Source organism: Rhynchophorus ferrugineus, unplaced genomic scaffold (assembly GCF_030347505.1).
Source record: "Rhynchophorus ferrugineus isolate W39M unplaced genomic scaffold, kcgeb_rfMv2 rfM8, whole genome shotgun sequence".
Classification (NCBI taxonomy): domain Eukaryota; kingdom Metazoa; phylum Arthropoda; class Insecta; order Coleoptera; family Curculionidae; genus Rhynchophorus; species Rhynchophorus ferrugineus.
Window position 1 is genome coordinate 28,797,388 of NW_027472587.1, and position 27,312 is coordinate 28,824,699.

The window sequence follows — 27,312 nt, forward strand, 5'->3', positions numbered from 1 at the left end:
CTTCTTTTAAACAAAATAAAACAATTTTGAATTTGATATTTCACTTTAGGCTATATATTAAAACAATGAACACAATTAAGTAATTTAATTATTTTTTTACAATTTAGAAATGTATACTAAAGGAATGCATTTATAATGATTAAATTAACTATTGATTTTTCAAAACAGGCCTATAAAGCAAACAATAAAAAATAATTGACACAAAGTTCAGGGAGTAAAAGGTTATATAGTCACATCATTGTTTTAAAATATTTACAAATTTGCTGTTAATAATTCATAGTTTCTTGTGTTTGTCCTACGTGCCCCATCTTTACAAATTATGTAGTTAGTTTCATTTTAGTTCCTGCATATTTTCATTGCCCCATTTTTTAATTCATATAGTCTTTATCTTTTGTCCATATTTTTGACCTAAAATACAATAAAAGCAAACCAATAAATACATCAGGCTGATTAAAATAATATATTCTTTACCTGAAATTTTATATTAATTGCTTAATTCAACGATTCCAATTATATTATTACTATCGTCTTTAAGCAAGAACATTTTTAGTTGTTTTCTGTTCACCAGACATCAAATTAAATCAAAGGCCGATTTCGAAAATCTAAATATCATGTAAACAAAGAGAGCAGACGATTCTTGATTCTTGTTCTTGAAGTTTGTTAATCTATGTTGGAATGAAATTTTTGCATATGTCGGGTTTTTCTTTCACAACTGTGTATAGCTTCGTTTTTTTATCCAAACTTACCATAACTTGCCGAATAAAATCTTAAATAACACTGCTTAGAATTAAAATTCGTTTAATAATGTTTGAACATACTGCCTTTCCGTGTTAATATCGTTTTAAATGTAAAATGTAGTGATTTGTCTATTATTTTGTGATATAAGAGTTGGAACCGACAGCGTGTCGACCAGAGTCTAAAATACTTGTTTATATATATTGTCATGCTCTGACAGTTATTCCTGCTTGCTTCATTTTGGCTCATTTTATTTTATTAAAATTAAAAAAGATATATCTAAAAGTTATTCCGTTTTCGTTCGCTGCCGATCTGGGATCAAATACTTACCCTATAAGCCGACTACATTTTTTCAGATTACAACAATAAAATATTCCTAATAACGTTTTTTAACGTGTGTCCAGTGTGTTCTTTTTTTGTCACGCGCCACCGCGTAATCGGCACTGAGGTCAAATTTTATTGCCGATGGCCGCATAACGCGCGAGCGCGTGGCGAATGAAAATAGAATAGGAAAATACATTGTTGATTAGAAGATATAATTTATAAGTTGATTAGATTAATATACCATAACAAAATTATATATATAATGGGAATGAATCAACTACTAAAATAAGGTAAAAAATATTCAGCAGAAAATCAAGAAAAAAATGACTAAGTAAACGTTTCTACAAACAAACAAAATGTCTGTCGAACTAAATTGAGAAGTCAATAGAAATAAATGAACGACAATAAGCTATTACAAATTTTCATTAAAACTCACAAAATAAATAAAAACCTTATTCAGATAAATCATAAGAGGTCATTCATGACTAATTTTTGCGCATTCTAAACAGTAACCAGGATATCCAGAACATGCACTGCATAAATAAATAGTGCCTTTTCTTTTTTTTTGTAAATAACAATTTTTACATTGCTTTTTCATTATCTTTCCGGCTTTCTTCTCCACTCGTATTTTCATAACATGTTCGCTGATAACCGCTCTAGAAGTAGGTTTGGACGGAGTCGCGTTATTAACAGCGAACGTGTTATTACCACATATATAGGTAATTGTTTACATGATCGTGCGTGAATACAATTGTTAAGATTGGTTTGCCAGTTTTCTTTGCGAAAATTTCTATTTAAACATTTCTACAATCATTCCATGGTTAGTTAATAGTTGAAAAAATCGATGAATTTCTTAAAAATTAGGAGGCAGCTCAATATGTTTCATCTAGTGGCATCGCTATGAAAGTAAGTATCGATCATGAAACAGCTTTGAGCTATTTACGTAAATAGACTGGATATCAAAAAAGATGAGATTGGGTAGAATTACTCATCAAGAACTCGAACTTGGCCTCTTTACAATTGTAGCAATCCGTTAAATATATAACGACCATAATTAATGAATAAGTAAGGCATTGTCTTCCGTTATGACAACGCTAGACCACACGCATTTTTAATGACTCGACATCAATTAAGAACCATTAACTTGGAGGTTTTCATGCATCTACCGTATAGACCGGATCTTGTCCCGGTGTCTGCAACATTGTCTTAATAATGCAGAACATTGAAAATTTTTCGGTTAATTTTTTTGTTCCGAAATCTCGGCTTTTAAAAGCATGAAAAGAACTTATAGTATTACGTTCTCCCTAAACCATTATACGTATTTGTTGATTTTCTTCACCAACAATTTTCAAATTTAAATAAAAACGGCAACTCTACGACTATTAATAATATGTTTTGTTATTTCTGGATTACTTTAAATTTATATAGTACCCAAATAAGACATTATAAAGATATTTGTATCTTAAAATAAATATATAACTATAAATGGCAATAATACAATTTGGCAAAAAACTGAAGGTCGTTCATTTGGAACGTCATTTTAAAGTCATTTAATTTGTTTACAATGTCCGATTTTGTCAGTTCATCTCAAGCGTACTTTGCATTTTTTACAGTGGATAAAAACATCCAACAAAGAATTTGTCTTAAATTTTGCAAGTTTTTGTGGTACGGAGATTTGTTTTAATCTGGTTGTCCGTGAACGTCTTGAACTGAAATCATCATCGTAGAAATGAAGGAGATGGTGACTGAAAATTCGTCAAATAATGGCCAGATTTGAACAAAGGAAATCTTTTTTTGCATCTCAAACAATCAGCCTCGAGCAAACTTCGTTTTTACCTAATGTGATTTCGACCAATTTCTTTCTTTTTTCGAAACTTCAGTTGCCACTTCGAGGTACCCATTTTGAATGCAAAATGAGTACCGAAAATCGAAATTTTGATTAGAAAATATCGATACTAAAAGCCTAGGGATTTTTGTTTTGAGATTTCTCCCTCTTCGATCAAGTGATTTTTTTCTGGAAAAGTAGGGTTATAGTGAAGAAATATCGATATTGGTAAAATTAAGTATCGATATTTTTTTGCCGATATATCTGTATATTATTTTAAATATAATTTAATTAATATATTATAATTTAAAAAGTGAATTACATATTTGAATTTTGATTTCTAAACCTTAATCCAGCCGGCTTGGTGACCCAGTGGTAAAGGCGATGGGACGGTCCTCCTATTGTTGCGATAGCCGCGGGTTCGAATCCTGCTGGAGCATGGTCGTGAATTTATGTTTGTGATTGTTTGAAATTTGTGAATGTTCTAGGTAAGAGTGTAAAATCCGACAAGGAAAATGATCCCAGTCACGCCAGTAACCAGGCTGGGTAAGACTGGATGTTTTCTGGGATGATTTCTAAAGTTGGTCACTCGCCAGTCGGTAGGCTTAATGCCGAGAGAATATATAAATATATATATATATATATATATATATATATATATATATATATATATATATATATATATATATATAAACCTTAATCCATATATCATATGGATATGTAGCCATGCAATCATTTTTATTTTTACCTTTTTATATTCTATTGATTTTTTCATCCATTAGAACAACCGACACCTACTTATTATATTATTTTTCTTATTACATTGTTTTTGTCAGGATGTTGTACACAATTAATTATTGAAATCTAAAATAGTCTATCACATCTGATTCTTAATTTTTGTTAAATTTTGTTGTGTACACACTTTTGGTATTAAATAAAAAAATTCTAGAGATATTTTCCCACACAAACAAATTAAAGGAGGTTTCTGTTTACAGTTTGTGAAAGTGAATGAAAGTTGGAGTAACATTGTTCTATCTTTTTCAAGGTTAATACATGATTTAATTAACAGAATCTCTTTTGTGTCCCAAAATGCACTAGCTAAGGCCTTTTCAACATATGTGATCAACTTTAACCTTTTTCGTGTTGAATCACTGACTCCCACTCACTGCTCCAACTGTTTTTTATTTTAATTTTTAATTCTTCTATGGTGACAAGTTACATCTACTGCAAAGATTCATATTAACAAACTACTTAAAGGAATAACTTAACATTTGCCGTACCAAGTAAAAACATGTGCATCGAGGTAGGCAACCTAGTAGACCAGTTCTCGGTAATTTCTAACGATATCTGTTTCAACAAACAATATATGCTCGTGCAACTGATTGTAGGAAACATTGACGTCACCGTTTCCTGACCATCATGTGCGCATTCTAAAATTTGAACTAATAACTCTAAAGAGCAATAATATCCAATAATACCACGATTGCCAGTTGGAAACTGTGAGTGTATTTTTTGTTAAATTTAAATGGAATATAAGGGAGAGTAAAGGTTGTGTTTGATTTAAATTTTCAACCAATATATAGAAATACTCTAATAATATGCGAGCCATCACCTAGCACTTTTCATTTAATTCAAGAATTAAAGTGAAGGTATCTTTTAGAGACTTACATTCAAGTTCAAGTATGTATTCACAATAACTGAAGATATTTGTCTTTTTCGATAAAAATATAGGATAACACAACGTATATAGATATAGATTAATCAACACGGCAAAGAAAGGAACTGTATGGGGAATGAAACATTAAAATTGAAGAATTGTAGTTCTCTGATTTGTCCTTTATAATGAAGTACCAGGCGTAACAAAATTATATCTAAAATAATCGCATGTGTTTAAACAGTTTTATATTGGGCAAAAAACACCTCATTAAATTGTTTTATATTATAAACGTTAAATTATGTTTTATATCGTAAACCGTAGATGAAACTTTCACTTATTTACAACTACTAAAGTTTTTTTGTCTTTGCCGATAAAATATAGGATTATTCAACATCTATAGAATATAGATATAGATTAGTCAACTCTGCAAAGATATTAACTCTTTGGGGAATGAATCAAACAAAAAAAAAGGCAGAGAGAACATACATTAAATTAGATGTATTGAAATTGGATGTAAGGAAATTGTATATAATCAAATAATGTAAGACGATCATGTGTATTTTTCATTTATTTGAAGAATTAAAGTGAAGTCCTATATAATAGGCCTTTATAATAAAATACGCGACGGAAAATAATTATTTCTGAAAAAAAATCTCACATTTTTTAATAATTTCATATTGATCAAAACTATGTCGTTAAATTATGTTTTAATATCGTAAACCGTAGCTGAAAGTTTCACTTATTCACAATAACTAAAGGTTTTTGTTTTTCCTGATAAAATATAGGATAAAATAACATCTATAGATTATAGATATAGATTTGTCAGCAGTGCAAAGAAATGAACTCTATGGGGATTGAAGCAAAGAAAAATGGTAGAGAGAACATTAATTAAATTGCATGTATTAAAATTGGATGTAAGAGGAAAGTAAAGGTGATGTTTAATTTAAATATTCATGCAATATACAGGCATCTTCTAGTTAGTAATGGGCCAGCCATTACGTAGCACTTTTCATTTAATTAAATAATTATAGTAAAGGCATCCCTTAGACTTAAATTCAAGTTGTCTCAATAGTCCTATATAATAAACTATCAGCGATAACAAAATTATATCTGAAAAAATTCGCAACCTTTTAAATAATTTCATATTGAGCAAAAAAAAATACGTCGTTAAATTATGTTTTATATTGTAAACCGTAGCTGAAAGTTTCACTTATTGACAATAACTAAAGCTTTTTGTTTTTGCCGATAAAATATAGGATAAAAAAACCGAAGAAATCAAACGTCTGATCCCGGACACTTCTAATAAACTACAGTGTAAAAATACATCTAATGAACTTCCCAAGGTCTCGTTTTTTTTTAATTCCGCTACTAATTCTGACTCGGTAACATCGCTTCAGTTCGCGTGATTGAAAAAACATCATCTTAATTATTCCAGATACGGAGGTTTCTGACATTTTCGTACGTAAATAAGCGCGAGGCATTTTTAACGTCTTCATACGCGTTTGTCGCAACGAAACCTCGTTTAACTAAAGTCATTATCAACTACGATAAAGTCCCATCAACTACGCACTAGAGAAATAATCCGACAATTGCGTTTCTACGAGGAAAAAGGCGTAAAAATATCAACGAACTTTTCAAGGCCCGCTTTTTTGTGACACCGTTTAAAAAAAAAACACATCCGATTCATTGGCATAACATTTTTTTTAAATGCTTTTTGTTGTCAGCTTCTGATCTAAAATATTTTATAGAAAATAATGTAGCCTTTTTTTCTATGTTATTCAGACAGTGTACTTAATACTAAAAGATTTTTAATGTACGAGGCTACAATGTCGAAGAAAAGTTAAAATAACAGATCACAGTAGTAAAATGACTTTAGATCATAGTAAAAGGACCCGTGCATGTTGATATTTGGCACATGCGCATATTGGCACCATTTAATTTTAAAACAGAATGATTCGAGTTTGGTGCATGCGTATATTCAGGTTTAATTCTTTTTTATCGTGATTATTAGATTTAATGTCGAATATATTAAGCAGGTAAATAGGTTCAGGAAGCAAATAAAAATGGTAAAATTTTGGAAATAACACATTTTATTCAAAAATGTATTGAATAAAACGAAATAATAAAATATAATTAATATATGTCCAGCTACTCTATTTTTATAAAAACATCATATTACACATCATCATTATTTTATTCATAGTTATTGTTTATAGACAAAAATACACAAATTTGATAAATAATTGATTTAATGTTGAAATTATATTTAACTAGCGACCCGCCCCGGCTTCGCACGGGTGCAATGCTGCTACTAAATTAAATACACTACAGAAAAAATATGAACGTTGTATATAAAAACATAGCGGCCCGCTCCGACTTTGCACGGGCATAAAATATATATGCCTATGTCACTCAATGAAAACATGATTAAAATCGATCCAGTATTTTTGGTTCATTCATTACTGTCCTTGGCCTGCACGCATTAAATTTGGAGTAAAACAATTCCTCTTCCCCTATACTTACTATGAAGAGTTCCTGCTATCTTTGGAATATCTAAATTCATACAATTTTTATTACATTACATATTTTTAAACGCAAATTTTAAATTTTTAATATCTCCAAAAATATTTGTTTAATTTACATGCTGTAAGGAACCATATTGATCTATATTAATTGCACACTGTATTTAAGGTACTTAATTCGATAAGGATTAATGCCGTATTGCTTAAAATAGCTTCGTAAATAAGCCATTTTCTCACGTAAAAAGTAAACAATAAAAATGGTTAATGTGGGTTATCCCTAAAAGATAAACATATACCATTGCGGACTTTTTTGTAGACCTTTTTATGGTGTACAATACTGTAGTACATTAATTTGATCTAACTCGTAGGGTTAGGCAGCGTTTTTGCTAATTGCTAAATAAGCTTAAAAAAATAGGTTAATTTACGACATCACGTTAGAAACCTCTAAAATTAGCAATGTTGCCTTAGTATATTATGCATGTATTATACATATAAAATATTGAAAAAAACCGCATCAAAATCCGTTGCGTAGTTTTAAAGATTTAAGCGCACATAGGGATATAGGGACAGAAAAGGCGACTTTGTTTTATACTATGTAGTGATAAGTATCACTAAATAAGTATTATAGAATAATAGAGATGCAACTCAATAGGGGACTCTGGTGCAAAGTTTTGCTTAGCCTAACATCCAGAGGGCGCCACAATGGGCCATTCCATTAATTTGATCGGTCATTTTAAATCTCCATTATAGGCACCTGTAAGAAAAATATTTTACTGTGAAAACATTTGATTGGCTCATTAGTAATGTTTGGCCCGTGACAGCATTGACGTCATGTTTAATTGACCAATGAAATTTAAATAAAAAACAATTTTTTTCTGAAATAAATTTATTAAATAAAATTCGATTAAATATAAATATAATCTGTAAAAATAAATATAAATATAAATTATAACAATAAATATAAATATATAATGTAAATTTATCTACAAAATATAAATATAATATAAAACCATAAGCAAAAAAATGTGATGCATTGCAAATTAAAATTATCTCTTCCGTATTTTTCCTTTTTCATATTTGTTTAGTGCCATCAATTTAATAGGATCTATCAGAGTTCTGTCTTTTTGTTTTCTTATACTAAAAGCAAACTTTGAGTCTTTCCCCCTTAATATTCTGTTCACCTGTTTTATTCAAACGTATATATTAGTACACCTTTTAATACTTTATCTGAAAGATCATTATGGAATGTACAATTGAAAGGTTTTAAATTTAATTTTTTTAACATTTGACAAAAAATTTATTTATATTATCGACGTGGCAAAATCGCTGAATAAAATAAGACATAGCTCAAAGACCTACTGACAATATAATAAAGCAATTTTGTTGGAGTCTGGGACACGAGATATTGTCTTGCCTCTATAAAATCAGTCTCATTTTGTGGGTCTACTGATTTATTCATAATTGTATGTAAACAAAACACTTAATTTCTTTTTTCAAAAGTTTTACTAAATAAACTGTACACTATGGTACAACGTAAAACTTTGTTTGCTGTTATAGGAACATCTGGACTGAAGTTATAGAGCCAAGTAATTAACGGTAAGAATGAGCAGAAAGGGAGATACTGGCTGAATGAATACAAACTTTACCATTACCTTCTGGAGTTTGGTCAAATGTCGAAGATAATTGCTTCAAACACCCTGGTTGTGGACCCGAAACGATGGAAATAGGCACTACAAATATAATTAGCGAGTTTAGAAATTAATGGTAACAATTATGAACAGAAATGTGACTGACTCCTTCAATTTACCTTCTATATCATTTTGATTTTGATCCACTGTCATTTGTACATATTCTGGGGTGCTGGTATTATTTGCACCATCACTAAATTGTTCATAAGTACTTAAAGGAAAGTTTAAATGTATCACAAAAATATCTGATATAGTAACGATCATAAATCTGTTTCATGTTTAACCCAATCAGTTTAGGATTTTTAATGTTTTCTACGCATTTCTTAAAGATCCCCGGGTACTTTTTTAACGGAAAACGATGATGTATTTTGTCATTATCTGTGGATCCGGACATACAACACTTCCTAGAACGAGAATGCATTTCAACTACCAGCTTGTATATACTAATAATATAAAATAATAATTTAATGTATAATGGTTATAAAAAGATAACCGCACTACTCTATGTAGGGCACTTTGAAAATGTCGTACGAAATAAACAAACCATAGAACGAAATGAACCAATCAGATCCAGTCGCGGCTCTTAGCATATCGAATAAAACTAGTAATATGTTAAAGGTAGCGACATCTACATGTAGGACGTCGCGAAACATTCCCCCAAAATTTCCTATGAAGTTGAATCTCTATTTCTCTATGAATATAGTTTATTCTTTTCTATGGTTCATTCACCAAGTCTGGAGATGTGGAGTAATGTATTCTCGCGTTGTTGTTTACGAAAGTTGTGATTAGAAAGTAATTTTTAGGTTAACTTTATTTTTACAAAAGTTTGTTGAGGTAATGTAATTAATTATTATTTAATAGAGAAAAGTAGCGGCAGACAATGCGAAAATAAGCTAAATCGGCTAAAAACTTTTTTCAAAAATGATTCATTATATATATTAAATTACTTATTTATATTATTTATGTTTATTACATTATTATATTTTTTCGGCATCCCTATACTGTGGTACAGCCAAAGCAATATAATTTAATCAGAAGTGACGATCAGATATATAGGATTTGAGAAGCTGGCTCATTTGTCTAGGTAATTTATTTGCTAACTTGTATTCGAGGCTCTCGCTCCATACTTTATCGAAGGCATTGGGTTACATCTAGAAATAGCAGAACAAACTTCATTTTATCAAAGGTTTTTCCGATTAAACCTGTAACAGGATATATGTCACGATCGATTTTGGGATGTTTATTTCCAAGTCCAAATGGATGAGTTGCTTTTCTTCGATACCTGTTTTGATGCGTTTTACTAGCAGTAATATGGTGTTTATGGTCGTAAGTCATGCACAATGCCGTAATATTTAAAATACTTGCTGTATACCAGGTGTATCAATTCCGAAATTTTTTGCTAAAAAAAACGTTATTTATAATGGATAGTAAAATGTTCTGTTATTTTATCCATCCCTCTGACAATTTATGGATGTCATTCCAAAAAAAATCATATTTTAACTTCGGCGAAGTGCTGGTAAAAGAAAAGGTGGTAGTCGAATGGAACCAGTTCTGGAGAATACGGCGAGTGTACTCCCCGTCCCATCCAAGTGATTTCAACACTTTTTTCTTCACTTCTTTCTTTTTTTCTTCTGCAAAATTACGTTATCATGTATTTCGGCGTATTGTAAACGTTTTTCAATTAATGAACAGTTCACATAGATAATTTGTTGTCGATGTCGATCGGTATTAACTGTTTATCCAAATATCAACAGTTGATTTTCTTATCAAGTCATTTTGATATCACTGTATTTCTTCTTAGTTTCCTTAATTGTTTTGGAAATCTCTTGAAACAAACAAAGCGCCAAAACGTTTGCTGGTTTATAACATTTAATTATAATCACTAATGTTTTGAAGAGTTTGACAAACGGGCGACTTTTGTAGACTGATTCGGTTAGATGTTCGAACGCATCAGACAGCTTTATATCTCTTTTTAATTAGAATGAAAAGAGAAAATTTGAAAATTTGTTACAAAAAAAGTATAATAATTATCGACACACATGGTACATTACGCATCGCTTTTTCTGACTACCACTTGTTTTCGTTTATTATACACAATCTCCACAAAATATACGATATCCTTTATAATTTGAATATAGAAAGATCCTTGAAGTTGTAGCCGCACTGATCAAATGATCATAACGACATGATCAAGAATGTAATATCCATGTAGGAACAACCATACCTTGCCAGTAATCAAGCAGGGTAAGGTTAATCTGATCTGATGATATCGAATGTCTTCTGTAAAGATTCTTTAAATTTTTCATTCGCTAGTCGGTATGGCGAAGACTGTAGTTGGAAGCTCACATTAAGTAGTAGATCTAATTCAGACATACCATAGGTGAGCAAAAGGAGACCAAAGTATAACAAAAAAAGAGAAATACTTATTAAAATGAAATATATCATAAAAAAACTGACTGTGGTTAGTAGCTTCCAACAAGTAGTGGATCTAGTTAAGGTAAGCCATAGTTAATATAAAGAAAACTAAAGTATAGCAAAAAAGCAAACAAAAAATTAAATTCCAATGTTTTTTTATATGCGAAGAATAAGCAGCGGCGATTTTTTTTAGGATAATAAACATTTTAGTTGGGAACGTTCGACTAAAATTGACTATCGATTGTTTAGTAATTCACTACTTTTTACAGAAATTAACCAAATTTATGCCAAATTAGCCAAATTTATTAACCAAATATTATAATTTATATATATATATATATATATATATATATATATATATATATATATATATATATATATATATATAAATTAAAGTATAGCAAAAAAGCAAACCTTTAAAATTAAATTCCATATGTTTTTTCATATGCGAAGAATAAGCAGCGGTCATTCTCTTATTTCCATTTTCTATGGCGATTTTTTTGGGATGATAAACATTTTAACTGGTTGGGAACTTTCGACTGAAATTGACTATCGATTGTTTAGTAATTGACTACTTGTTACTGTCGAATCTTCCAATCGGTATTTTTGGTTCGACTGATTTTACTACTTTACAAAAATTAACCAAATTTATGCTAAATTAGCCAAATTTATTAACTAATTATAATTTTATATATATATATATATATATATATATATATATATATATATAAAATTATAATTAGTTATAATATAATTAGTTAATAGTATATATATATATATATATATATATATATATATATATATATATATATATATATATATATATATATATATATATATTAAGTTGTATTATTATTGTACTATCTATATTTATTATGGTATATTATTTAAAAATAGCAATTAACGTATTAAAATACATTAAGACATTTGTGGGGTAATATTCCATTCCATAGAAAAAATCCATTCCTGTTGGGATGATAAACATTTTAACAATTTATTTTTTCTTCTATTCTTTCATACGATTTCTGGTCATAAAAATAACCTACTGTGGTTCTTAACTCACATTAACTAGACACAGTTCAGATAAAACGTAGTTGATAAATAAAGTATAACAAAAAAAAAAAGAAAACCTTTAAAATGAAATTCCATATGGTTTTTTTTTTGAAATTTAAAAAATGAGTCACGGTCATTCTTTTATTTCCATTTTCTATGGTGATGTTTTATGATGTTGCCTTCATTTTAACAATTTCTTTATTCGTTCATACAATTTCTGGTCATAAAAAGAACTGACTGTGGTTAGAAGCGCACATTAAGGAGTCTAGGTCAGACAAATCGTCGTTGATAGCATAACGAAAAAAAGGAAACCCTTTAAAATTAAATTCCTTACCCAATACAAAAAAAACTACGGTCATTCATATATTCCACTTTGTATGATGACGTCTTGTCTTGATGCTTTCATTTTAACAATCTCATTACTCGCTCATACAATTTCTGGTCTTAAAAAATAACTAAGCTAAGTGCGAATTTAGGTCATCGTTGGCAATTAGTGAAAGTTTTACGATTAAATTTTTTTGCAAGCTTTGAAATGTATAATAATTACAAATTTTTAAGTGTCTACTGGCATTAGAACATTGCCATTATTATTATCTTTTTAGTAATCATACTCCGTTTTAACACTGAAACTGTGAATATAACCATTACGGAAATCTTCATTCATCCCTTTGAGTCTCTTTGTTGATTTAACGTTAACATGTCGGTGAATTATTACTTGGCGTTATAAATGAAAAAGTACGTTTACTCTCATTATTCCAGCCAATGGCTTGTTGAATTTAATTAAGCATTTTGCAGTCATAGAATGGAAACTTTGGCCATGAAACTATTGCGCTCAGCTGTTGCAATTATGTGCCAATTATTTGCTATTGAATTCGTGAAAAGTTCTCGATATATGTTGAACAAGACTAAAATAATATTTGGTAATTGATCGTTTGGTTGTGATTTTATCTGCAGAAATAAAATACCGCAATAAATGTTCTAATATTTACGGCGTAACAAAGAAAACGCGTTTTTTTTTGTTCAAAATTGAAGAAGCAGTGTAAAATTAAAACACGAAATTGTTTTTGATTCATTGTTTTGAAAGTAACAAAACTAGTGTTGCTCTTGGCACAATAACTCACAAACTTAGGAGTAGAAGATCATGAAATTTTAACAGCTTTTTTTTAAGGTTAGTACTAACTAAAAAAGCGGTGAATGCAATAAAACTAGTGCCATCTATGTGTTCAGCCAATGTGATAGGTTGGAGAAAACACCCTTCCAGATCAATTTCAATCGTTTCTTTTTAAACTTCTGCTTCAAATGCATTAGTTGCTGGTAGTTGAAAGTGGAGATGACTTTAGCAGTAAATGGAAAAATGGAATGGAACTACGTCCATTAAATATCTCACTGTTAATTAATATGGAGATACAACGTGAAATATGTCGTTCTAGTTCGTTGTTTTAAAGAGTTCCATCGATTTCTTCAACGATATGCCGTCCAGGGTGAGGTTCGTCTTTAACATCACACTTTCTGGTACGAAAACGAATGAAGCAATTCTGACACTGGCCATAAACATGAACATAAACATAAGCATCAAACCATTTCCACTGACTTTATGCTGCATTTTTATTTTAAAAATGCTTCAAACAAAAGCAAAATGTCACGAAATATAAATCTACACCAAGCTCCTTTCAGAACATTCCTATATTGTAAAGGAAACAAACTTAAAAACTATAAATGAATTTACAGCTCAAAGCTCGAACCTCTCATTTCCAACTGTCGATACTTTTTTGAAAAATATATCGTCAAACAAATATTGGTATTTTTTGAATAATAAATTTTTATATTTTCGGAATCCCTAAATCTAACTATAATGAACGTGTAATGCATAGAATAAAAACTATAGGCAAAGATAATAAATACAATGTCGCCACAATCAACGGGAACCATTTGTGTGACGGTTATGTATGTTTTCGATTATCAAGAATCCATAATTATAAAACCAGTAATTGGCATCCACTTTGGCATTATGTTAAGCTTACACAATATTTGTACTTCATAAAGACATAAATAATTATAAAATAAAACACATAAATGTAATTTTTGAATTATGGTAGAGATAAATGGAAAAGAATAAATCATAAATATAATTAAATTAAAAGGAAATGACTGTGAATAAGTATTACATTATATACAGTAAAAATCAACACAAAAAGAAACTCGGCGTGTTGCGCTTACAAAAATGAACTCTTACGGAACTTCTATAATATATATATATATATATATATATATATATATATATATATATATATATATATTATATTATATTTCAAGTTTAGTCTATTTCCTTGATATGAATATGAAATCTAACTAATCTAACAAAATGATCCTGAAAATCCTGATTGCTAATTTCCAACGTCAGTTTCCTAAAGGTAATATTTCCCAGAATAGGGAAAAACTGCTAGACATGGCAACTCAAGGTAAGGCTGTGGGTTCAGTGATTTTCTATGCTATTAACTCTGATATGTATGATTTTGATTAATCAAAGTTTCCACCAGTTTTCTTGTAAAATCACATATCCATCACTGTAAAACTTTTGGTACGTATCTAAGCTTCTTCATTAAGCATAAGTACCCCAAGGTAAAAAAAAATATGGGTTTCCTTAAATGGCCATGTTATTGTTTGTGTTTGAAAAAAAATATATTAATAATGGAAAATATGAAAAAAGAAACTCGCTTCACGTAATATATAGAGTTAAAGTTTAGTCGAATGTCCTCGAATCAACTAAAGAACTATGAATTATCTTAAAACTATACAATTTTTTACTATATCGGATCTAAGTAAATGATCCTAAAAATAGATTTCCAACGTCAGTTTTCTGGAGGTCGTATTTCGGTAGAACAGGGGAAAAACCGCAAGATCTGGCAGCTCAGTGGCCGTGGGTTGAGTGATTTTCCATGAAAAAAATGGAGAATCACCATATTTTTCGTGCGGGCGCGCTGTTGCCGGCTCCTCTCAAACGAACAACCGAGCAGGGTCAGCGCGACCGAAGCCCGACCATCAGCGATTTACTTGCCGCCGAATGGAATGGCTTTCGCGCGGATTCGAAAGCATTTTTGTCGAAAAACACGGCACGATCCCGATTACGCCGCCGTTCCGCACTTTTACTCTGTCTTAAATCTCGCACGGTGACTTGAATCTCGTTTTGGCGAAATCGCAATTTCGCGTAATTAAACGCCGAGATATATCTGGCCACTGCCGCGATTGTGTCTGGCTTCTTAATATAACAATAAGACAATTTTAATTAAGCCGCTGTGTTCTTGGCGGAGTCGAGGGGGAGGTGGGAAACGATAGCGAGCGGAAACGCATTCGTTTTACATTTGTAAATCATCATGATTAGATCCTGGTTAAATATAATTGGTTCTTGAGGTTCCTATTATCGTCATCAATTTATAGCCGGTGATCGGGAATCGGGAACCAATTTTCTAAATTCAAAAGATCGACTTCACTTTTCAACAGACATGTTCAAATCGTTATATTTGCGTCTCTGAATGTGTTCTTCAGTTGTGCACTGATTATCTCATCTTAATCGAATGACTACATGACTGCATAACGCCTTAATGTACCAAAGATGAACACTGACCATGAGGAACTGCAAAAGTTACTGGATGAAGTCCTAATACAAAGTCAAAAACATTTGGCAGAAAATTAAATGTGAAGCGAGTCGCAATTTGTGAACGATTATAAGCGATGCGAAAGATCTAAAGATAGAAATGTAAAAGATGAATGTATGATGAATGATGTAGCCACATAAATTGAATGACATGCAATTAGAAAACCGAAGAATCCTCAGTGAAATGCTGCTTCAAAGGTATGAAAGAAAAAATCACGGTTATTATCCGGCGAAACCGGCCCATCGTTGTGTAGTGGTGTAGTGCCTTATACAATACACTAAAAGACATGATAAGGTGCTTTTACGGCGTAACAACATATAGTAACAGGTCAATTGAAAAGTCCCCGGCTTACCATAGTGAAACACATTTTTAGACAAAATTAGTTTTTTTTATTCAACATAATTCCCTAAAAGGGCGATACACTGATTATAGCGACCCTCCGACTTTTCGATACCATTTTTGTAGTACGATTGCTTGAAAATAGGCCTCAGTTTCGGCAACCACCTCTTCATTCGATGAAAATTTCTTCCCAGCGAGCATTCTATTTGAGGTCTGAGAACAGGAAATAGTCGCTGGGGGCCAGATCTGAAGAATACGGTGCATGAGGAAGAAATTCGAAACCCAGTTCATGGATTTTTGACTTTTGACACGGTGCATTGTCTAGGTGAAGCAGTTTTTCCGGCGATTTCGTTCTTCAGACAGTCCAATAACGCTATGTAATAGTCGCTGTTGATGGTCCTTCATTTTTCAAGGTAGTCAATGAAAATTATTCCATGCGCATCCCAAAATACAGACAGCATAACCTTGCCAGCCGACTGTTGCGTCTTGCCACGCTTTGGAGCGAGTTCATCGTGTGTAGTTCACTCGGATGACTGTCGATTGGACTTCGGAGTGAAATGATGGAGCCATGTTTCATCCATTGCCACATATCGACGCAAAAACTCGGGTTTCTTACGCTTGATCATCTTCAAACACAGCTCCGAATCATCAACTCGTCGTTGTTTTTGGTCCCACCCGCTGTATTCTCCTGACCTGACTCCATCCGACTACCACCTTTTCGCGTCGATATATTACGCGTTTGCAAAATCGATAGATGCTATAGATCAAAGGAGAAACTGTTATAATATTAAAATATTGAAAAATAATTACCATCATATCTGATCTGACCTGATCTGAGTGTAGTGTTTGTTAATGCTAAAGCAAATGACAGCGCTAGTATACTCATTAATGTTAGTGTAAACAATTTGATAGAACCTAAGAGATTTTAATGCGAAAACATTTAGTTTTTTTTTGTAACTTTAAGAGTCATAATATTACTCATTGAACAAGTAGTGTTCAGATTATAATTGTCTCTAATTACTGATTATCTATAAATAAGAAAATCTGAAAAAATTACGTCGCATTCCTAGTATTTATTTCGTCGACGATAGGTATCATACGATTACTTCTACTCTGTAAATTCCGTTTGTCTTATCACGATTATTTTCTTAATAACGATTTTGCAACACCATTTAATTTTGTCAAAAATAAAATCAGTATCCCATTTAATAGTTGGGCTTGTTTATGTTGGACTTCTACACAAACTCGTCTAGTAAAAATATTTTTTAACAAAAAAATTTAACCGACTTCAAAAAATAAATAAGGAACTCACCAAAAAGTAAAATATAATCTTACTTAACTTAGATTTTTAACGCAAAATGAAAACGTTTTAAAATAAAATATGTACATAATAATTCTTGTAATAACTAAATAAAAATAAACAAAACCCTTATTCAACCTATTTTATATTTTACTATATAGATTCAATTTAGCTTAATACTTCCCTAAACCTATTTATCTATTTACAATATTATTTTAACTACTACCAACTGATCAATCTGAAATATTGAAATATATATATGGCCAAACATAAAACCTCCTTCTTTTTTGAAGTCAGTTAATTATACCTAATTTAAATACTATTCTATAGTCTATCCAAAGTTGATGTGAACATACGTTATTTTAATTTATCACATTAAAACGGTGCAATGTTGCCAACTCTGAGTTTTAGTTTGTTTTGTCTTTGATTTATAACAAAAATACGTTTGACAACCGGACGACTTTGAAAGACTGGTTCGGTTACATATTCGAAGTTATCAGACAGCATTGTGTCTCTTAAATAAAAAAATAAAGGAAAATATTGTCTGATTCTAAAACGAATTTACAAATTGCTTCAGGCAATACATTAAATATTTTGATTAAGTATGTTCACAACAACTTTGGATAGACTATATGTGGTCTATGTGTATTAATAAAGTCGGATGGTAGCAACTGTTTTAATCTACGCACTTCATCGCGCACATTTATTTGTTTGACGAGTGTATTCTGGTGCATTGACACTTTTTCACAGTACTTTACATTGATACTTCGGATCACACTCATTATGGTTTCCAGGGGAATATCGCACTGAATTAGATTGTTATTGGCATAATATGTGGCGTCAACAATGGTACATGAAGGATGGCTATGTTGGATTTGATAGTAGTACCCCACATTCGGTACCATACGTTTATATGAACCTAAGGATTGACTTATACAACGGTATGTTATTATATCTAAAGATAAGTTGTATTTATGCCTTATAAGCCAATACATCTGGTTCAGTTTAAGTCTGTTGTTTAAGTTGTTTACGCTTTATTAGTACCAGGTGCATCGCAAAGTCATTACCGGCTTTTTTGGAAAAAAAAAACTACATAATTATCAAGACAATAGAACAATGTATGTATTCAAAGTATTGGACATATAATTCCATACATCTTTCCCATTTTTCAGGCCATTTTTGGATACATTTCCAAAAAAACTATCGTTTGAGTAACCCATTTATGCAAAATGTTGACAGTAGGACGGGACAAGGTCTTGTGAGTACGGCGGATGTTATAGTATGTCCCATCCAAGTGCTTCCATCATTTCCTTGACCAGTTTTACTTTATCAGACGGCGCGTTATCGCGCTGTAAAATCACCGTGTTTTCAAGTCCCTTCTGGGCGCTTCAAACTGTTCATTTATTGTCGGTAGCGATCACTACTAACTGTTTCATCAGGTTTCATTAGTTCGTAATAGACCACTCCGCTTTGGTCCCACCAAACACAGAGCATTGTCTTGCGACCAAAACGATTTGTCCTTAGAGTCGATCGGCCGGCTTTGTCAGTCGATAATAAAGGTTTTTGCGCTTAGGGTTTTCAAAAAAATCCAGTTTTCATCACCCGTTACTACTCGATGCAAAAATCGCTTCCGATCATGCTCTTTGAAGCATCATTCCACAGACGATTTTTCCAATTTCCATTTGCCTGTCATTCAATTGATGTGGCACCCATCTTCCCATCCTTTGGATTTTCTCCATTGCTCGTAATCGGTCACTAATCATTTCTTATTCCATATTTAACGTTTCTGCCAATTGTTTTTGAGTTATTATTATTATTCAAAGATAGTTTGTATTTACGTCCTATTAGCCAATACATCTTATTCGGTTTAAGCTCAAGTTGTTTACGCTTTATTAGTGTATATTTCTTCCAAGTTAATCGTCGATCTAGATAATGCAAAAATCTTTAGTTTTTTGTTTAGATTTAAGGCTACATAATATTTGTCATTGAACAAATGTTGTTCAGATTATAATTATCTCTAATCTCTGAGATATTATTTATTAATAAAAAATCTGAAAAGAATGCGTCGCATTCGCGACATTCTCATCTCGAAAATAGTTATCTCGTCATTATTTCTACTCTCTAAATTCAGTTTATATTAAACACTATTATTTTCTCAATAACCATCTGACAACAGAATTTAATATTGTCAAAAACAAAATCAGGGTCCCGTTTAATAGTTGCACTTGTTTATCGCGTTTATTTAAAAAACAAGCGATTTGCTTAATCCATCTATTCATATGTCAGTTATCTCCCACCACCATTAATCTAATCAAAATCAGTTGATCTATTCGCCTGTCGCTTTCTAATTAAAGACAACGAACAGGTGGACCGCTCTCGCCAATTTTTAAAAACCTATATATTCCCATCTTTTCGATGATGATGCGAAATGGCGAACAAAACGTGGCGCTTTAAATTAATCCCGGTTCGATTTTTTCGTCGCCATTCTTCGTCCCTCATCCTTGTCGGGAACAGAACGCCTTAATTAGAATCGGTTTATTATTGTGCCGAGAGCCAGACAATTGGAGCTAAATTTATCGGAGGCCGATGGTGATAAACTAGCGAAGAAAAACGCTGATTGTATTATTATTTTTTGTAGATAATTAGTTGGGAACAAAAAATTTTGGTTATTTTTTTTCATGTTTTTCAAGTCAATGAAGTGAAGTTTTTTTATATTAATTTCAAATTACTGGCCAGTTATAAGTTCTTTTGGTGGGAACAAAAAAACACTTGCTTATTTATTTTACAGAACACAAGTATGATGTTTCTCATTTAAAATGTAGGTTGTTTTCGTAGGTAAAAAATACTTTTAACTTATTAATTTTACAGAAACCAAGTGCAGTATGTACTTGTTAGTTGTAATACTTACAATAATAGGCTAGATGACTGATGATTTATCTTATATTTCACAATTAGAAATGATTTTGTGCAACCACGAAAAGAAAAAATAAAGTAATAAAATAAAATTAATAAATGCAGGTAATAGCTGTAAAGGGTGGCCAATAATCGCCACTTGGGTGCTGTGGGGATAGTATTATTGGAATTAAGTGCTTTATATTTGCAGAATAAATCAAAATTGCGTCAATGGCAAACCTACTGAAAAAATTTATGATGATAATTTGAATGTGCATATGTATTTGATAGGGCTACCAAAATATTCATTTTACATAGTTGATAGGAATTAGAAGACTTCCAAAAGTCATTTCAATAATTGCCTTACAATTTTATAAGCATGTGCAGAATACTTCATAAAGTACTTTAGATAATATAGGTTTAGACATGCTTTAATATATTTTTAATGTATTATATTCTATAATAAGTTCTTCAGTGAAGTCTTAAACCAAATTTCTGTTTCATTTCTTTTACTTTACTTGACAACTCATACATTGACTGTATTGTGTATTTAGAGGTCATTGTGTAGTTCTTCGTTGGTTACGTAAATGTTTTGCCATCCTTACTAGGATTAACTATTAAGCTTTAGTGAATTTGTGGATCTTATTGACTGCTACTTGTTGTTTTTCTATAGCTTCAGGCTATATATATGAACTGCCGATACTCAACTGCTGAAGTTCCACTCATGTAACGAGGAGTAGAACAAGAGGAAGAACCTTATTTTGTCAATATCAGTGGCCATATTGAACAAATATTGTGTATTTCAATTCAATACCAATAAAATGTTCTTGAGTTTCTAGTCATTTTGTCAAATATTAATTATAAATATCCTTGAATTTCATGACAGAATGTCTTAAACTTTATTTATATTAAATATATCAATGATGACAATGATATAAAATAATAATTCTCAATAAAAATAAAAAAAAATTTAAATATTCAAAAATTACTTTTAATAAACATAAGTCGGGTTAAAATTGCACAAGATGTTATTATTGGTATGGGAAACCCGCTCGTTCTAAAAATTATGCCTTGGCCTTTTCGACATGACCTCTTGCTGCAATGCAAATTCAAAATATGAATTTTTCCTGTATATTATTCACAATATTTCACAGTAAATCGTTGAGTAAAATAACCCCAACGTTAATTCAATGTCCTTAAGTTATAAAAGCTATTTGTGGGAAATTCCCCAACTATTAACGGGAAATGACGGTACCCAACCTGTGTTAATGCTGAATCATGATTTCATTGAATTTTCTCTACCTTTTTCGATCGAATTCGCTTGCATTACATATAAACAAATATAGCTACCGGGCGGCGGATCCGCGTTCTGGACGCTCGCGTATGAAAATAAACCTGGAAAAAATCGCCGGTCATCGTCGAAGCCCGTCTATTTTGGACTTTCGGAAATGTTTGGATGAGCTGCGGCGCGCGCCTTTGGCGAGAAGTCCCGCAGAACGTGCGGACTCGAGAAAGGTGTGTATATTTAGCGCGTCCGCATTCGAAAGAGTCGGGAACCAAGACGAATGTTACCTTTCGGGCGATCATTGCCCGTACATGGCTGCATTTTTTAAATCTAATTGATACCTTCTTACTGCGATCTTAATTTAAGGATTGGAATTAAGCTAATTTTTCCTTGTAGCCGATGTAAGAAATACTTTTATTTCTTCATAAATAAAATATAAACATTCAAAAAAACGTTATGATGGTCACTATCTTGGCAATGTACGAAGTATTCAGTGGTAATTAACAGGTCAATTGTAAAGTCCCCGACCTACCATAGTAAATCATATTTTTTTGGCAAAATTAGCTTTTTTTTATTCAACGTAATTCCCTTCAAGGGTGACATACTGATTATAGCGACCCTCCAACCGATTTCTATACCATTTTTGTAGTACGATTTGCCCTTTACTTCAAAATAGGCCTCACTTTCGGCGATCACGTCTTCATTCGACGAAAATTTCTTCCCAGCGAGCATTCTTTTGAGATCTGAGAGCAGGAAATAGTCTGATTTGGCGAATACGGTGGGTGGATGGATTTGTGCCATCATTTTCACTGACTTGTGACACTGTGCATTGTTTTGGTGAAGCAGCATTTTCTTTTTCTTCAAATGCGGCCGTTTTTCGGCGATTTTGTCCTTCAAACGGTCCAATAACGCTCTGTAATAGTCGCTGTTGATGGCCCTTCCTTTTTCAAGGTAGTCAGTGAAAATTATTCCATGCCCATCCCAAAATACAGACGCCATAACCTTGTCAGCCGACTGTTGCGTTTTCGCATGCTTTGGAACGGGTTCATCATGTGCAGTCCACTCGGTTGACTTTCGATTGGATTTCGGAGTGAAATGATGGAAATATGCTTCATCCATTGTCACATATCGACGCAAAACCTCCGGTTTATTGCTCTGAATCATTAATTCGTCTTTGCTTTTGATCAAAAGTGAGCTCGCGTGGCACCCACTTTGCATAGAGAAAGCTCTGTGCAAAGTGGGTGCCACGCGAGCTCACTTTTGATCAAAACAACGACGAGTTGATGATTCTGAGCAGTGTTTGAAGATGATCAAGCGTAATATGCCTGAATTTTTGCATCGACATGTGACAATGGATGAACATGGCTCCATCATTTCACTCCAAAGTCCAATCGACAGGAAATGTGGGAAAACGCAACAGTCGGCTAGCAAAGTTATGGCGTCTGTATTTTGGGATGTGCATAGAATAATTTTCATTGACTACCTTGAACAAGGAAGGCCCATCAACAGCGACTATTACATAGCGTTATTAGACCGTTTAAAGGACGAAATCGCAAATCGCATTTTAAGAAAAAGAAAATGCTGCTTCACCAAGACAATGTACCGTGTCACAAGTCAGTGAAAACGATGGCAAGAGTCCATGAATTGGGCTTCGAATTGCTTTCTCATCCAACGTATTCTCCAGATCTGGCCCTCAGCGACTATTTCCTGTTCCCAGATCTCAAAAGAATGCTCACTGGGAAGAAATTTTCGTCGAATGAAGAGGTGATCGCCGAAACTGAGGCCTAATTTGAAGTAAAGGACAAATCATACTACAAAAATGGTATGGAAAAGTTGGAGAGTGACTCTAATCAGTGTATCACCCTTGAAGGGAATTATTTTGAATAAAAAAAAAAAATTTGCCAAAAAATACTTTTACTATGGTATTCTGGGGACTTTTCAATTGACCTGTTAGTAATAAAGATATAATTTTAGATGTTCAAAATTCCCAGATCGTTTATCAGCAGTTCGATAAAAACTATCATTTTGTTTATATCATTTTTTTATATTATTGTTACATTGCAACAATTGCTCATTTACGATTATCATTTTCCGAATGCGTATGACCTCAAGAATCAAAGTCCACCGGTAGGAGCTTTTAAAAATTACTGTTAGTCATACGTATAATGCTGTTTCACCTTTTGCCATTGTTAAAAGAGCAACAATCGTCACAAAACAAGGTCGCCGAACGATTCTCACGTTTTCGGTTCTGTTCTGTACAGGTGTTGAAATCAAGTGGGACGTAAGGACTTTTTTCTTCGGCTTGATTTACGGTCGATCGTCCTGCTACTCGCTGCTTTTACCGGCCACGCACGAGCTCTTACGACTTACGCAATAATATCGAGGATGCGGAATATTAGAATATAAAAAATGTCGTAGTAACCCGAGGGATTTCCCCCTTCCCCCATCTCTTTCGCAGAAATAAGCATTTTCCTGCTATGAATTTTTGTTTTTCTAGTTCTACTGTGATCAGAAAGTAATAATACTCGAAATAAAAAGCTCTAAAGTATATTTAGTCCTTTTAAAACTATTGAAAACCATGTATTTTCATCATTTCTTTGTCCAATTTTTTCGATCGTACTATGTGACGCAATTTTTCTAACATAAATAAGATTACGGGTTTTCAATTCCTCATTCCATTGTTAAGAACATTGTCTATTGATATGTTTGTTTAACACGTCGCGTTTCTTAGTAATAGTGTGAATACTATTTACGCTTAAAAGCTGTATTACCCCACAATGACAGCCGGTATCTTTCCATACCTATTGCATATTCAGTGATTTTTAAAGAAAAGTATGAAAACATGGGACTAAATGTGGACTTAATTAATTGCAAAGAATACAACCGGAAAGTTTGTGCTGATTTAGAAGTTATAGCTATAGTTCTTGAACTACAAGGAGGTTTCACGAAATATTGTTGTTTTCTCTGTTTGTGGGACAGTTGAGAAGCCAACAACTAATATAAAGTTAAAGATTAAAAGACAAAAGGAACCGACTTTGTTTAAATCAGAGGTTAAATATGAACGTCTTATTCCATAAGAAAATGTTATTTTTCAACCCTTACATCTAAAACTTGGTGTAATGAAAAATGTTGTCTAGGCTATGGATAAAAATGGTAAAGGATTTTTGTATTTGAAAACTGTTTTCTCTAAATTAAATGATGCTATATTAAAAGAAGGCATTTTTGTAGGTCAACAAATAAGAAAACATAAAAATCTATGAATTCGATGCAAATCTTCCTGTGAAAAAGTTTCCGCCTTCGTATCCTTAAAGAAAGTAGTTCATGGATTTTTAGACAATTCTGAATGACTTGTTACAAAAATTTTAATTGATGGGGTGTAGAATGTCTTTAAAAATACATGCATTCCCATTTCAATACTCCCACCTCCCCCCCCCCCCAATCTTGAAATGGTATAATAATAATAGTAATCTTGAATGAGTATATATTACTATTTTTTTATAATATTAATAATCCCCCCAATCTTGAAATGGACCCCCCCCCCAATCTTGAAATGGTATAATAATAATAGTAATCTTGAATGAGTATATATTACTATTTTTTTTATAATATTAATAATATAAATAAATAAATATGATTTAAAATTTTCATACTGTCTATATATTTATATTATACTTTAATTTCTTTTTCATCTTTCATCTTTCTTACTTTACTTTTTCTAAATCGGTTGACTATTTTATTAGGGGGTTACATATATTTAGATATTTTTTTTCGCTTTAAAAAGGCATTTGTTGATAAAAATCGATACAGTACAATATATGTTTGTCATATATTTTTCATATTTTTGTACAATTTTTCCCATCTTTCTAACAACCAAAAGAACTATGTTGTTTTCATCATTTGAGAGTCGTGTGCTAGCGAAGCTATGCTAGGGGTATCGGCCACCGAGAAAAATATAGATATTTTTTTAAATATCAATATATTGTTTTCGATATTTAAAAAAAAAATATCGTTATATCGGAGAAAACATCGATATTTTTTTGTTATATTTATCGATATTTTTTAAAATTAAGTACGAAAATACATTAAACCTTTAAGATGATTTATTAAAAATTATTAAATGGTTTTTTATATTGTTTAAGAAATCTAAGAAAATATCGACAATTTTTTCGGCATCCCTAAACTATGCTGCATCTATCTAAACAAGTAGTAAGTTTTTCAGTTTTTCATTTCATTGTCAGTCACAGCACGAGTACGACATAGGAAACGTTTATATTTTGCCTAGCAAGCAATAGAACTTTTTGCAATAAACATTTTCGTTCAATTCGTCTGATAATCATCATTACTTGCTTTTGGATCTTTTATATCGTATGTAAACGCATGGAAACGGTTCTTTCAACCGCTAAGACGTATTAAATTTGTTCTAGAGCTTGTGTTAGTTTTTCGTTCAAGAAGTCGTGCAATTCGTTACTTTCGAAGTTTTTTTGGTCCTCCAGTCCTTTTTGCTATTGACATCACAATTTCCACTTTCAAATAGTTGAAAATAAAACAGACAAACAATTGGGATATGACTGAGCAGTATCACCATAAGTTTCCATTTATATGTGTTTCTAAGCATTCGGCAATGCCATTTTAAGTGAACACTGTTATTTTAAAACAGATCTCTGCAGGAGTCCAGCAAGGTGTTCCGGTAGTCCCAGCCCTGTTCAACTTATACATATTGATTTCCCACTTCCCAAGCCGTCAAACACGGCGTTTTATGCAGACGACACGGCTTTCTTTACCACCGGTTACAGTCGGGACGCCATCCGTGACAGGCTTTAGGTCTAACTCAACCAAGCCATTGCGTGGTACAAATTCTGGCAACTACAGATATACGCAAGCAAAACGCAGGCTATTCTGTTCCATCACCGGAAAAGTTCCGTGCATACCGCCTCCAAATTGAAAGAATTCCTGGCTAAAGAAGGTATTATACCTCGGTCTCCGATTCGACCGTAGGTTCCAATGGTCAGTCCAAATTCAGCACGCTATTAGCCAAGGCAATTTCGTGTAAAGCCTACTATTTCCACTCTTCGATGAAAAAAGTCAAACTCCCAATCCCCCAGAAAGCGACTCTGTATAAGATGCTAGTCCGTCCAGTCTGTCTCTATGGAGCACAGTTATGGTACAGGTACGTCTCTGAGAGACAACTTACATTAGTTCAAATGTTCCAATCCAAGAAAGTCCGCGCGTTACTCAATGCCCCAGGGTTTATGAGGAACGTGAACACACCTAGAATCAGGCATCCCATTCGTGAAAAGCTTCAAGAACATCCTCAGCTCAATGTTTTATGGTCAATATCTGTGTGCACTGTTATTTTATACAGGAAAATGTCAATATCATCGAATTTAAGAGTTTTAGTACATTGATACTTCGCATTCTTACCAATAGATATCGCTGATCAAATTACATGCAAGCGCCAGCTGATATACGAAAACGACAGTACAGAAGAAGACAATGATCAATATTATTTCTAACCAATTAACGTGGACGCAAGCATAGAAGTTATATTTGTATCTTTTATTAAAGTCATCAGCTACGGCATCATCATCTCAAAATAGAAACCTGTAGTTGAGACGGCTTAAGGC

At 32.2% G+C, this 27,312-nt stretch overlaps 1 protein-coding gene and 2 long non-coding RNA genes across 4 annotated transcripts in view; 2 read left to right on the forward strand and 1 right to left on the reverse strand.

The window, feature by feature from the left end:
• RanBPM (Ran-binding protein M) overlaps positions 1 to 27,312 on the forward strand; it is a 72,308-nt gene that overhangs the window by 6,976 nt on the left and 38,020 nt on the right. The window lies entirely within an intron of this gene.
• On the reverse strand, positions 8,529 to 8,928 carry LOC143200717 (uncharacterized). The gene is made up of 2 exons (XR_013006790.1): positions 8,871 to 8,928; positions 8,529 to 8,793 (listed from the first exon to the last, which is right to left on the reverse strand). It is a non-coding gene; the product is annotated as an uncharacterized LOC143200717 (long non-coding RNA).
• On the forward strand, positions 18,313 to 18,769 carry LOC143200719 (uncharacterized). The gene is made up of 3 exons (XR_013006792.1): positions 18,313 to 18,452; positions 18,553 to 18,629; positions 18,684 to 18,769. It is a non-coding gene; the product is annotated as an uncharacterized LOC143200719 (long non-coding RNA).